Source organism: Mirounga leonina, unplaced genomic scaffold, assembly GCF_011800145.1.
Source record: "Mirounga leonina isolate KUSES-001 unplaced genomic scaffold, KU_Mleo_1.0 Mir_180, whole genome shotgun sequence".
NCBI lineage: Eukaryota > Metazoa > Chordata > Mammalia > Carnivora > Phocidae > Mirounga > Mirounga leonina.
Window position 1 is genome coordinate 24,995,354 of NW_023270469.1, and position 11,103 is coordinate 25,006,456.

Here is an 11,103-nt window from a genome sequence, read left to right on the forward strand (position 1 = left end):
AAAAAGACAGGAAACAAGATGGAAGTCAAGTGCATCAGGTTTATTGGATTCTCTGCTCTTCTTTTGTATATATTCAAAATTCTTTGTTATAAGTATCCTTACTTATTTTTAAAGTAAAAACAAAGAATGGTCTGGGGTTTTGTTCACTTTCCTACAGAGAAGAAGAAAGCCTGATAAGATCTCCAGGATTTTGATTGAGTAGGAATTTTTGGAAATCAAGTGAAAAAGGAAACTACAATTTATTGATTGTTCAGAGCATGCCAGAAACTATGCTTTGAAATTTGTGTGTTAACTCAAAGTATTATTATTTCAATTTTAAATTAGGCTATATTTATGTTTATAAAATAAATTATGTATTAAGAAATAAGATGACTAAATTAGATTTGAATAATAAGCACTGTGGCTCTTTCAATGTGAAATAATCTGACTCAATGTAGATGCATTTTTTTTTCTTTAAATATTAAGATTTATTTATTTATTAGAGAGAGAGAGCATGAGAGGGGGGAAGGGCAGAGGGAGAAGCAGACTCCCCGCCGAGCAAGGAGCCCGATGTGGGACTCGATGCCCGGACTCCAGGATCATGACCTGAGCCGAAGGCAGTCGCTTAACCAACTGAGCCACCCAGGCGCCCCTGTAGATGGATTTCTGATGCACCTGCAAAACAGTGGGAAGTTAACTTCCACAGGATCTTGGAGATGGGCTGGGGTAGAGGAGGCACAAAATAAAACAAAACACTCTAGAAGTTGGTCATGAGGAAGCAAGGACTGGTTTTTCCTCCTCACCATACAATTGAATTACTAGATTGTTCTGAGTATACATATGACTGAAAAGTACTGAGTGGATAATTTTTATCTATCCATCTTTCCATCCACACACACACTCCTTGTTTAAAATATGAAAATTCTATAATAAACTTAATCTTGGGGTGCCTGGATGGCTCAGTTGGTAAAGCATCTGCCTGCTTCTCCCTCTCTCTCCCTCTGCTGCTCCCCCTGCTTGTGCTGTCTCTGTCAAACAAATAAAATCTGTAAAAAAAATAAAATAAAATCTTAATCTTGCCACCAAATAATATTCGCTGCTAACACTTTTTCTCTTGCTAATCTTATTGTTGTTGGATAATATGATTAGGAAGTATTGTGGCCCTCTGAGAATTTGGCTAGGTACTTATTTTCAGTAAATCATACATTTCTCATCTGTGCGATGGCAAACAATATTTATTGGCTATAGTGTGACTGCGAAGATTAATGTCTCTAATGCAGGCAAGACTCCTGGCATGATGTACCATGTCCTTAGAAGAGTGTTTATAATAACCACCTCACAAACTTGTTTGAAAGGCTTCAATGAGAAAGTATAGAATAGATAAAGTGCTCATTTCAGTGTCTGGCAAACAGTGCTCAATGATGGTGATTCTTCCTTTATAGGCTTTCAATAATAATTTTATAATATTATTATATTTGATAATGAGTTTTATGTTCTGCTTTTTTCAATTAACATCAGAGCGGTAACATTTACCACGCTATTAAGAACATTACATAATCATCCTTCTTAATGGAAGAAGAGCAATGTTCACAGGTGGCTACGAAAGCAGGAAGACCATTATCTGATAAATAGACATCTCCCATGCATTTTCATGAGCAAGATTTCTTGGGTGGTAGGTGGTGCCCAGTTCATCATTTTGTCAAATGTTTTCTGAAGGCTTCAAGTTGTCTAGCCACAGCCAAATGCTTCTGTTAATTTTGTGCCACTTAATTTTGCTAAATGCAGTGTACCCTTTCTGTGTGTGTCCGAGTACATGGAAAAGCTTTTGTCTCCTTGAACATGATTGCCCATCAAGAAGGGAGTTTCATTTTTGGCTTTTTTTTTTTTTTTTTACAAGGGCAGATATGCTCCTGAGTGACAGTTAAATTTGTTGAAGGTATTAAATTGCTAATGCTAATGCATTTTACAATCTTCTGAACTGATTTAATATATTAGACTGCCACTCAAAGTTGTAATAAACAATGCTGCACTCTTGGTTGGAAATCATTCTGTCAGATCCGGTGGCTTTCCAAAATGCCCACCTATGTTCAGAGTTTACAAACACATTTTTATTTCTCTGTGGGCTGCCCCACAAACCAATGACATTAAGACTTCAATTTGCATCTCTTGTCGCACAGTTTGGAGTTAGCACAGAGCCATAATAAACACCTGGCTGGAGATCTCCGAGGCTAAGAAATACGTCTCCACTTTCGGAGATGAGGATGCAATTTCACGTAAGGGAGTAACATTTAAAACTTATTATCAGTTAATGTTATGTGCCTGTCACAACTTCACATGGATTTCCCAGCTTTGAGTAGAGGACAATAGGCATACACGGGCCAACATTTATTTATATATATATATAATATATATATATGCCTGGCTGAATAACTTCAGAAACCTAGTCATGAAGATGTGCTTGAGGTAAAGAGACACATGCCCTTTTTTTTTCCCTTAAGGACCTATCGTGGCAGTCCAGACAAAGTGTTTGATACAGCTTAGATTAAGAATAGCAATAATAACAACCCAGTAACATTGCATTTTAAAATTTTCAAAGTGTTTTAGGTATCCTATTTCATTTGATTTTCACAATGAACCTGAGAGAGTAGAAAAGGGGAATATTACTCCCTTTCACAAATAAAAAAATTAAGAATTCTAGGTGGGGAGGTGGGGAATTGCATACCCAGACTTACGTAGGCATATCATCAGTGGGGTCAAGAGGAACTCAAATACCCTGCCTTGCAGTTAAAATTTCCTTTATTTTTCAAGTAAAAAAAAATAGTGTTACTAGCATTTTTAATTACTAGTGAGGGTGTGCACATTATCATGTACTGTTTTTTATTTTCTTTTCTGTGATTTTTTTCTTTCTTCCTTTCAGCTTTACTGAGATTTAATTGACAAAACTGTAAGATATTTAAAGTGTACAACCTGATGATTTAATATATGTATATACCATGAAAGGATGCTCCCCATCGACTTCGCATAGCTGGAAAAACAGAGTAGGAAAGTGGTTGCCAGGGGCTGGGGAGTAGGGTAAATACGGGGAGGATGGTAACAAGTGTTCAGACTTTCAGTTATAAAATAAATAAGGGTCTGAGGATCTAGGGCATACCATGGTGACTACACTGGGTAACACTGCAGTCTACAACTGAAATTTATTCATCTCAGACTAAAAAAGTTCTGACTTCTTATCATTGTCCCACAGTGAGTACCTGTCTGAGAAAAGAAATAGAACTTCCTTATAGTAAGCTCCTACTAAGTGTCAGGTATTTTATAGGAAGTAATTCCATGACTGTGTTTAAGAACATTCTGTTGCAATGGATAATTAAATTTCTCATTGTAAATAAATTGTCTTTGTTATTTTACTCATTGATTGCTTAAGTTGGAGGACTCTGAGAAGCCATTCCACCATTGCTGGTCTCTCAAAACACACACACGCACACACACACACAAACACACACACACACAGCCTCAGCCTGTGACTTCTCCCTCAGGGGGGAAAGATAGAATGAATATGCATCCAAGATACCTGGACTTAAAGGGGCTACCCAAGGGACCTGTTTCCATCACACCTCACTCGGGATACTGAGGGAACCCACATAGTTTGGACACCTGGGGGAAACTGAGTACAAAGGAAAAAGGAGGACAGTTAATTATAACTGGCATGGCTTTGTGAGAATGAGAAAAAGCATACAACCATGAGACTTGTTCCCCAGGAGGCAGAGAGAAGAATAAAGCGTATCTCCAAATTCTATGTCTTTTGGTGCACTGACCTAAGGAAATGGGGTAGGTGGCTTACTGTGGCCAACATGGCTCTGTAAGACTGGCAGAATGCACACAACCGGGGTACTTCTCCCCAAGGAGAAATAAAGAAGAGCAGAATGTGCCCCTCCACAGAAAAATGTTGAGAAGCACCCAGAATCTCCACCAAGGCTGACAGGTAAAGGCCATCCCCTCATAAAGCCAGCTTGTGAAGAATGCAAAAGGTGAAACTTCCTTCAAATGCATAGGCATTAATGTAAAGCTACAAGAAACACAAACAATCAGGGAAATGAGATAAAACCAAGGAAACAAAATAAATCTGTAGTAACTGACCCTAATGAAAGGGAGATCTATGAACTGCCTAAGAATTCAAAATAATCATCTTAAAAAAGCTCAGTGGGGCACAAGAGAACTCAGACAACTAAATAAAATCGGGAAGATGATATATGAATAAAATTAGAATATCAACAAAGACAAAAACCATAAAGAACATATATACTATATATTATACATATATAGAAATATAAAATAACTGAACTGATAAAATCAATGGAGAACTTCAAAAACAGACTTCATCAAGCAGAAAGGAATCAGAAAACTTAAAGATAGATCATTTGAAGTTTTTCTATCAGAGGAATAATAAGAGAAAGAATGAAAAGAATGAAGAAAGCCTGAGGGACTTATGAGACATCAAGAGAGTAAGTACAGTACCCCCTCCCCTTGCCTATGGGGAATATATTCCAAGACCCCCAGCAGACACCTGAAACCACATACGGTACCCACCATTTACATAGTATATTTCTTCCTATACCTATGATAAAGTTTAATTTATAAATTAGGCACAGTAAGAGATTAACAGTAACCAATAAAATAGAACAATTATAATACACTATAATGAAAGTTACAGAAATGTTATCTCTCTGCCTCAAAATATCTTATTGCACTGTACTCTCCCTTCTTGTGATGTTGGATGATAAAATGCCTAGATGAAGTGAGGTGAATGAGATAGGCATTGTGATGTAGTGTGAAGCTACTACTGACCTTCTGACAATATGTCAGAAAGAGGATCATCTAGTTCTGGGACACAGTTGACTATGAGTACCTGAAACAGTGGAAAGCAAAATCATGGAAAAAGAGAGACCACTGTATATGCATTATGGGAGTGTCAGAAGAGAAGAACAAGAGAAAGAGAAAGGCTATTTAAAGAAATAATGGCTGAAAAACATTTTGGGAAAAGTGGGAGGGAAATAAACATCCAGAGTCATGCAACATAAAGGATTCCAAATGGGGAAAAATTAAAATAAATAAATAAATAAACACAATGAGATGCATTATTAAATTATCCAAAGTCAGGCAAAGAGAGATTTTTAAAAGCAACAAGGTAAGTTACTCATCAAATACAAGGAAGCCTTCATAAGCCTATCATCAGATTTCTAAGCAGAAATCTTGGAGGCAAGAAGGGAGTGGGATGATGTATTATGAGTGCTAAAACAAAAAAATTGCCAACCAAGAATAATATGTCTGGCAAAGCTGGCCTTCAAACATGAATGAAAGATAAAGAATTTCCCAAACAAAAGCTAAAGGACTTCATCAGCATTAGACCTTCCTTACAAGAAATGCTAAAGGGAGTTCTTCAAGGTAAAACAAAAGATGCTAAAGCGTATAAAAGTTCTAAAGTGACTAGTAAGGCAAGTATATTGGCAAATAAGGAATACTGCAATACTGTAATGGTGGTTTGAAAATCACTTTTGATTTTAATGCAAATGCTAAAAAACAGAAACATTAAGAATAGCTGTAATTACAAAAAAAATTTTTTAATGGATATCCAATATTAAAAAAATGTGAATTGTGACATTAATGACATCAAGGGGGGGAAAAGTAAAAGTGTAGAGTTTTGTATGTGATTGAAGTTAAGTTGTTATCAACTTAAAATGGAATATTATTACTGTAAGATGTTTTCATATAAGGCTCATGACAAACACAAAAACATTACCTAAAGAGAAAAAAAAAAAAGAGAGAAAGAAAGGAATCAAAGCATATCATTATGAAAAAAAAAATCAATGAAACAGAAAGACATCAAGGTAGGAAAGTAGTAACAAAAGATCTGTAACAGACAGGAAACTGTGAACAAAATGGCAGTAACAAGTCCTTATCAATAACTACTGTAAACATAAATGGATTAAACACTCCAATCAAAAGACAGAGAATGGTTGAAAGGATTAAAAAAAAAAAAAAAGACCCAACAATATGCTGTCTACAACAAATGAGATTTAAGGAAATATACAGGCTGAAAGTGAGGCAATGAGAAAAGATATTCCATGCAAATTTTTACCAAAATGAGCAGGGGTGATTATTCTTCTATCATACAAAATAGACTTTAAGTCAAAAACTATCATGCAGACAAGGAAAGACCTTCTATAATGATAAAAGGAACAATTCAGAAGAGTCTAATAATTATATATTCACACATCAGAGAATCTAAATATATAAAGCTAACATTGACAGAACTGAAAGGTGAAACAGACAGCAATACATTATTAGTAGGAGACTTCAATATTACACTTTAGCTAACAGATAGAACATCCAGACAGAAAATCAATGAAGAAACAAAGGATGAACAACACTATAGACCAGATGGACCGAAGAGCCACATATAAAACATTCCATCCAACAGCAGCAGTTTTTCTAGTTCCTTGTGGTTTAAAATTAGGTTGTTTATTTGGGATCTCCTTTTTCTTAATGTAGGCATTTATCACTATAAACTTCCCTCTCAGAACTGCTTCTGTTACAACCCGTGTAAGTGTTGTTATATTGTTTCCCTCTTTATTTGTTTCAAGCTACTTTTTGGTTTTCTGTTTGACTCACTGTTTTTCAGGCGTGTGATTAATTTCCACATATTTATGAATTTTCCAATTTTTCTTCCAGTATTTATTTCTAGTTTCATGGCGGTGTGATCAAAAAAGATACCTGGTATGATTTAAATTTTCTTAAAGATGACTGGAATTTTTAACATCAGAAATGAAAAAGGTAACATTACAAGTGAGGCCACAGAAATAAGAAGGATTAGAAAAGATTACTATATAAAAGAACAATTAGTACACCAACACCAACAAAGTGGATAACCAAGGAGAAAGGGATAAATTCCTACAAGCATACAACCTATTAAGAATGAATCATAAAGAAATAGAAAATCTTAACAGACCAAGAGTAAGAAGGAGACTGAATCAGTAATCAAGGAACAAAGGAATCCCCAGACCAGATACCCTCACTGGTGAATTCCACCAAACCTTTACAGAATTAATGCCAATCCTTCTCAAATTCTACAACAAAAACAGTGAACCTTCCAAACATACATTAGGAGGCCAGCATTACCTCATAGCCAAAGATACTACAAGAAGAGAAAACTATAGGCCAATGTCCCTGCTAGACATAAATGCAAAAACCCTCAAGAAGTATTAACCAACCAAATTGAACAGCACCCGTAAAGGCTCATACACCACGACCAACTGGGATTTATCCGTCGGATGCAAAGACAGTTCAACATACACCAACCAATTAATGTGACACACCACATTAACAGAATAAATGGAAAAGATCACATGATTGACAGAGGGTTCTGAGAAGATGGCAGAGCAGGAAGCACCAGGACTCTGAGTCCCCACTTATGTAACAACCACACTAGCAGAATTTGTCTCATATAACTATTTTGTCAACTGAAGGCTTACAATTTCCAGGGGAAGGCTTGGACCAGTAAGTTGAGGTTAATTTTGGCCAAAATCAACTCTTAGCACAGTAGACTACCCATCTTCTCCCCACCCCAGCCCCATGGCAGGCAGTTTTGCATGTGCTCCTTGAGTGCGGGCGCACAGCTTACAGGGATCAGGATGGGCAAAAAGGACCCTGACTTCCAAATATTGGGGATCTGTGCTGTGATTGCCAATTGCTGCTTTAGTCTCAGCGGTGCAAAGAGGCAAGCAGCTATTGTTGCTGTACCTCCCTCTGGCTGAAGTGATTCCCAAGGGACTTAAAAAACCAAGACCTCCTCCATCTCCATTTTTCTCTTTTTCTCATTTTGGGGGTCAGACATTAAAGACTAGTATGCTCCAAACCAACTGAATACACGGGGAAAACTAGAAAGTGAGGTGAAATAGGTACGTAAGACAAATACTTAAAATACCAAGCACAATGGTTAATGGTTCCCAAATGTCTTAGCAATTATTCAGCAAATATTTACTGAGTAACTTGTATGCTCCAAGCATTGCCCTAGCTCTTGAGAATGCCAAGATGACAAAAACATAGTTTTCTGTCATCAGTCCCTTGGGTACCTCCACTGTCTTGTCTTGCCGCCATTCCCCTCCAAGCGTCTTCAGCCATACTGAACAATTAAGAGTATGTACACTCACTCAGCTGTTCCAAACTCAGATAATTTGTAAACATTGTCCTCTCTGGAGAATGCCCTTTTTGTCCCATCTGCCTGGCAAACACTTTCTCTTTCTTTAAGTCCCAAGGCTTCTGACTCACCCGACATTATTACTGCCATTGTTTTATCTGCTCTTATACAGCACTCACTACTATTATAATACCCATCACCATAGAGCACAACCATTTAGTTGTCTGACTCTTCTTAGATTCTCAATGACTGAGGTCAATCGCAATACCACGCTCAAGTCTGAAGCTTCAGCTTCTTATCCAATGCCTGACAATCAATACATGCTGAGCAAATGTTGCCTGATAGAATGTGTTGCACTAAAAATAAATGCTGTAAAAATTAATAGAAGGAAAGGTTCACAGTTGGATGGAGCCTATGGTGTGCTGGTAAATATATAATAATGGGCTCTCCAAAAAAATTAAAAGGTCAGGATTTATATTTGCTACTGTTCTTGGTGTGAATGTCCCACTCTGATTTTTTTTTTTTTCAAGATGTTATTTATTTGACAGAGAGAGCACAAGCAGAGGGAGAAAGAGAAGCAGGCTCCCTGCTGAGCAAGGATCCCAATATGGGACTCGATCCCAGGACCCTGGGATCATGACCTGGGCCGAAGGCAGACGCTTAACCGACTAAGCCACCCAGGCAGGCGTCCCTCTATCTGATTTTAATGCGATGTCACTGAACACAGCACCGGGAAGCAGTAACACATCACTGTATAATATTTCTACCATTCTCATGTAATATTCATAAATAAAACTCAGAGCATAGGCTCTAGTAAAATAATTACAAAGTAATGATTTTTCAGTATCTCTTACAATTAATTAAATTATATAAAAACCAAAGTAGGTTTACATAGTTATTTTAAAGTAATGGCCACAGTTAACAATTGGCTGGCCAAATTCCTCAAAATTTTACAAGTGGCTCTTGCAAGCCGATCTGAGCTGGGACCAGCATACCACCACCTGAGGCATTGTTAAGAGCAGTAGGTAAAGTAGTAAGGAAAATTTATAGAGGACATGCAACTTATTTAAGCTGTTCATTATATGAAGTAATTATTTCAATAAGACAATTAAGTTGGGTGGAGAATATATGATCCAAAGGACACTGATTTATGTCTATTTGATTCACTGGTTTATCCCCGGTGTCAAAGCAAGTACTGGACACATACGTAATGCTCCTTAAGTATTTGTTAAGTGAATGAATGTTTAATACAAAGCACATTTTATGGGCCCCTTATATGAAATGCTCAGTCAATTATAGAGACTTCCATGGGGGAGATCTAGATCAAAGGGCAGCTAACTGAAATTCATTCACACAGCGATCACATGCTATCTGTACTTGAAAATGAAGGAGATGGAGAATGTGAGTATTGTCCAACCAGAGACCTTGGTTATCTGAATGCAGTTGGTAACCAGTGTTCTAACATGGGGTCATGCAAAGACAAGAAAAGCTGGTATCACTCTATTTGTGAGCAGCTGAGCCAGCAACAGAAACCATGCACTTTAGAATTTTTATTATGTGAAAGAAAATAATCCACTGTTTAAGCTAATTAGGTTGAATTTTTTTTTTGTTACTTGCACTATCTTTTTATTTTTTTATTTATTTATTTTTAATATTTTTATTTATTTATTTGACAGAGAGAGACACAGCAAGAGAGGGAACACAAGCAGGGAGAGTGGGAGAGGGAGAAGCAGGCTTCCCGCTGAGCAGGGAGCCTGATGCGGGGCTCGATCCCAGGACCCTGGGATCATGACCCGAGCCGAAGGCAGACGCTTAACCGACTGAGCCACCCAGGCGCCCCTGCACTATCTTTTTAAACTAATGTATTAAGGCAACCTGGCAGAAAGCGGTTTCTCCTGAGCATGTGCAGAGGAGGAAAAGGTAAAGCTGATATGAGAGCTGGCCTGTAGCCCAAGAGCAGAATACCTGGGACTTCTGAGCAGAACACAAACTTCTCTTTCTCCCTGGCTCAGGGCCACCTTATCATGCAAGAGGTGCAAGGTTATGCAATGCACACGAGGAGCAGAGTACAAGAGGCACATAAATAAGCTGCCTACAATAATGGAAGAATGGCAGCGCAGATATTTGACATTCCCTGTATAGTTTGGGAAACTGATAAAATCATAATTGTAAAAAAGACATGCCGTATTGCCAATCCGGTGCTGCTTCTCACATACAGTCTGGTACATATGTCTCACTGCTCAGCACAAGCAGCAGAAGGAATGCACAAAAAGAAAAGAGCAATTTCCCCACCGTAAATTGGAAAGTCTGCCAACCAGCTAAGTGATCTGCCATCAATCAGTGTTAAATTCTCCTTAGCTGCAGAAAATTCAAGGGCTAACTATTACTGAGAGATTTCACACAGTGACTAATGGTATATGACAAACACATTTAAAATCTGCATAGACCAGCACCAGTTTAAACTGTAACATGAATAATAAATAATTTTAAAGAAATCTTAGCATGCAAAATAAGACATAATCTTTTCAGACATAAATTACACAGAGACGATTATAGTTCTAGAAAGGTATTTGCAAACTGACCAAAACAAAGTCAAAAGTGTCATTTATCCAGAAGGCAACTGTATTTGCACATAAACAGATTTTGAAAGGCTTAGGCAGATAAACTGTAAAACAGTGGTCACTGAGGTGTAACCAGGAAAAACCCCAGGTCTCTGACCAGTTATAAATGGCAGTCAGTGAGGATTCTGGACAGACATAATGCAATAGGATAGGCTTTCTGTTTCTGGAGAAATACAGTTTTTTGTGAGAATAAGAAAACATTTTCTTTTTTTTTTTTTTAAACCAAGCTGAGCTACAAACCTGGAAGAAAAAGGGATAGGTAGAAGGTGGGCACTACAAGATGTCCATCGACAGATGAATGGATAAAGAAGA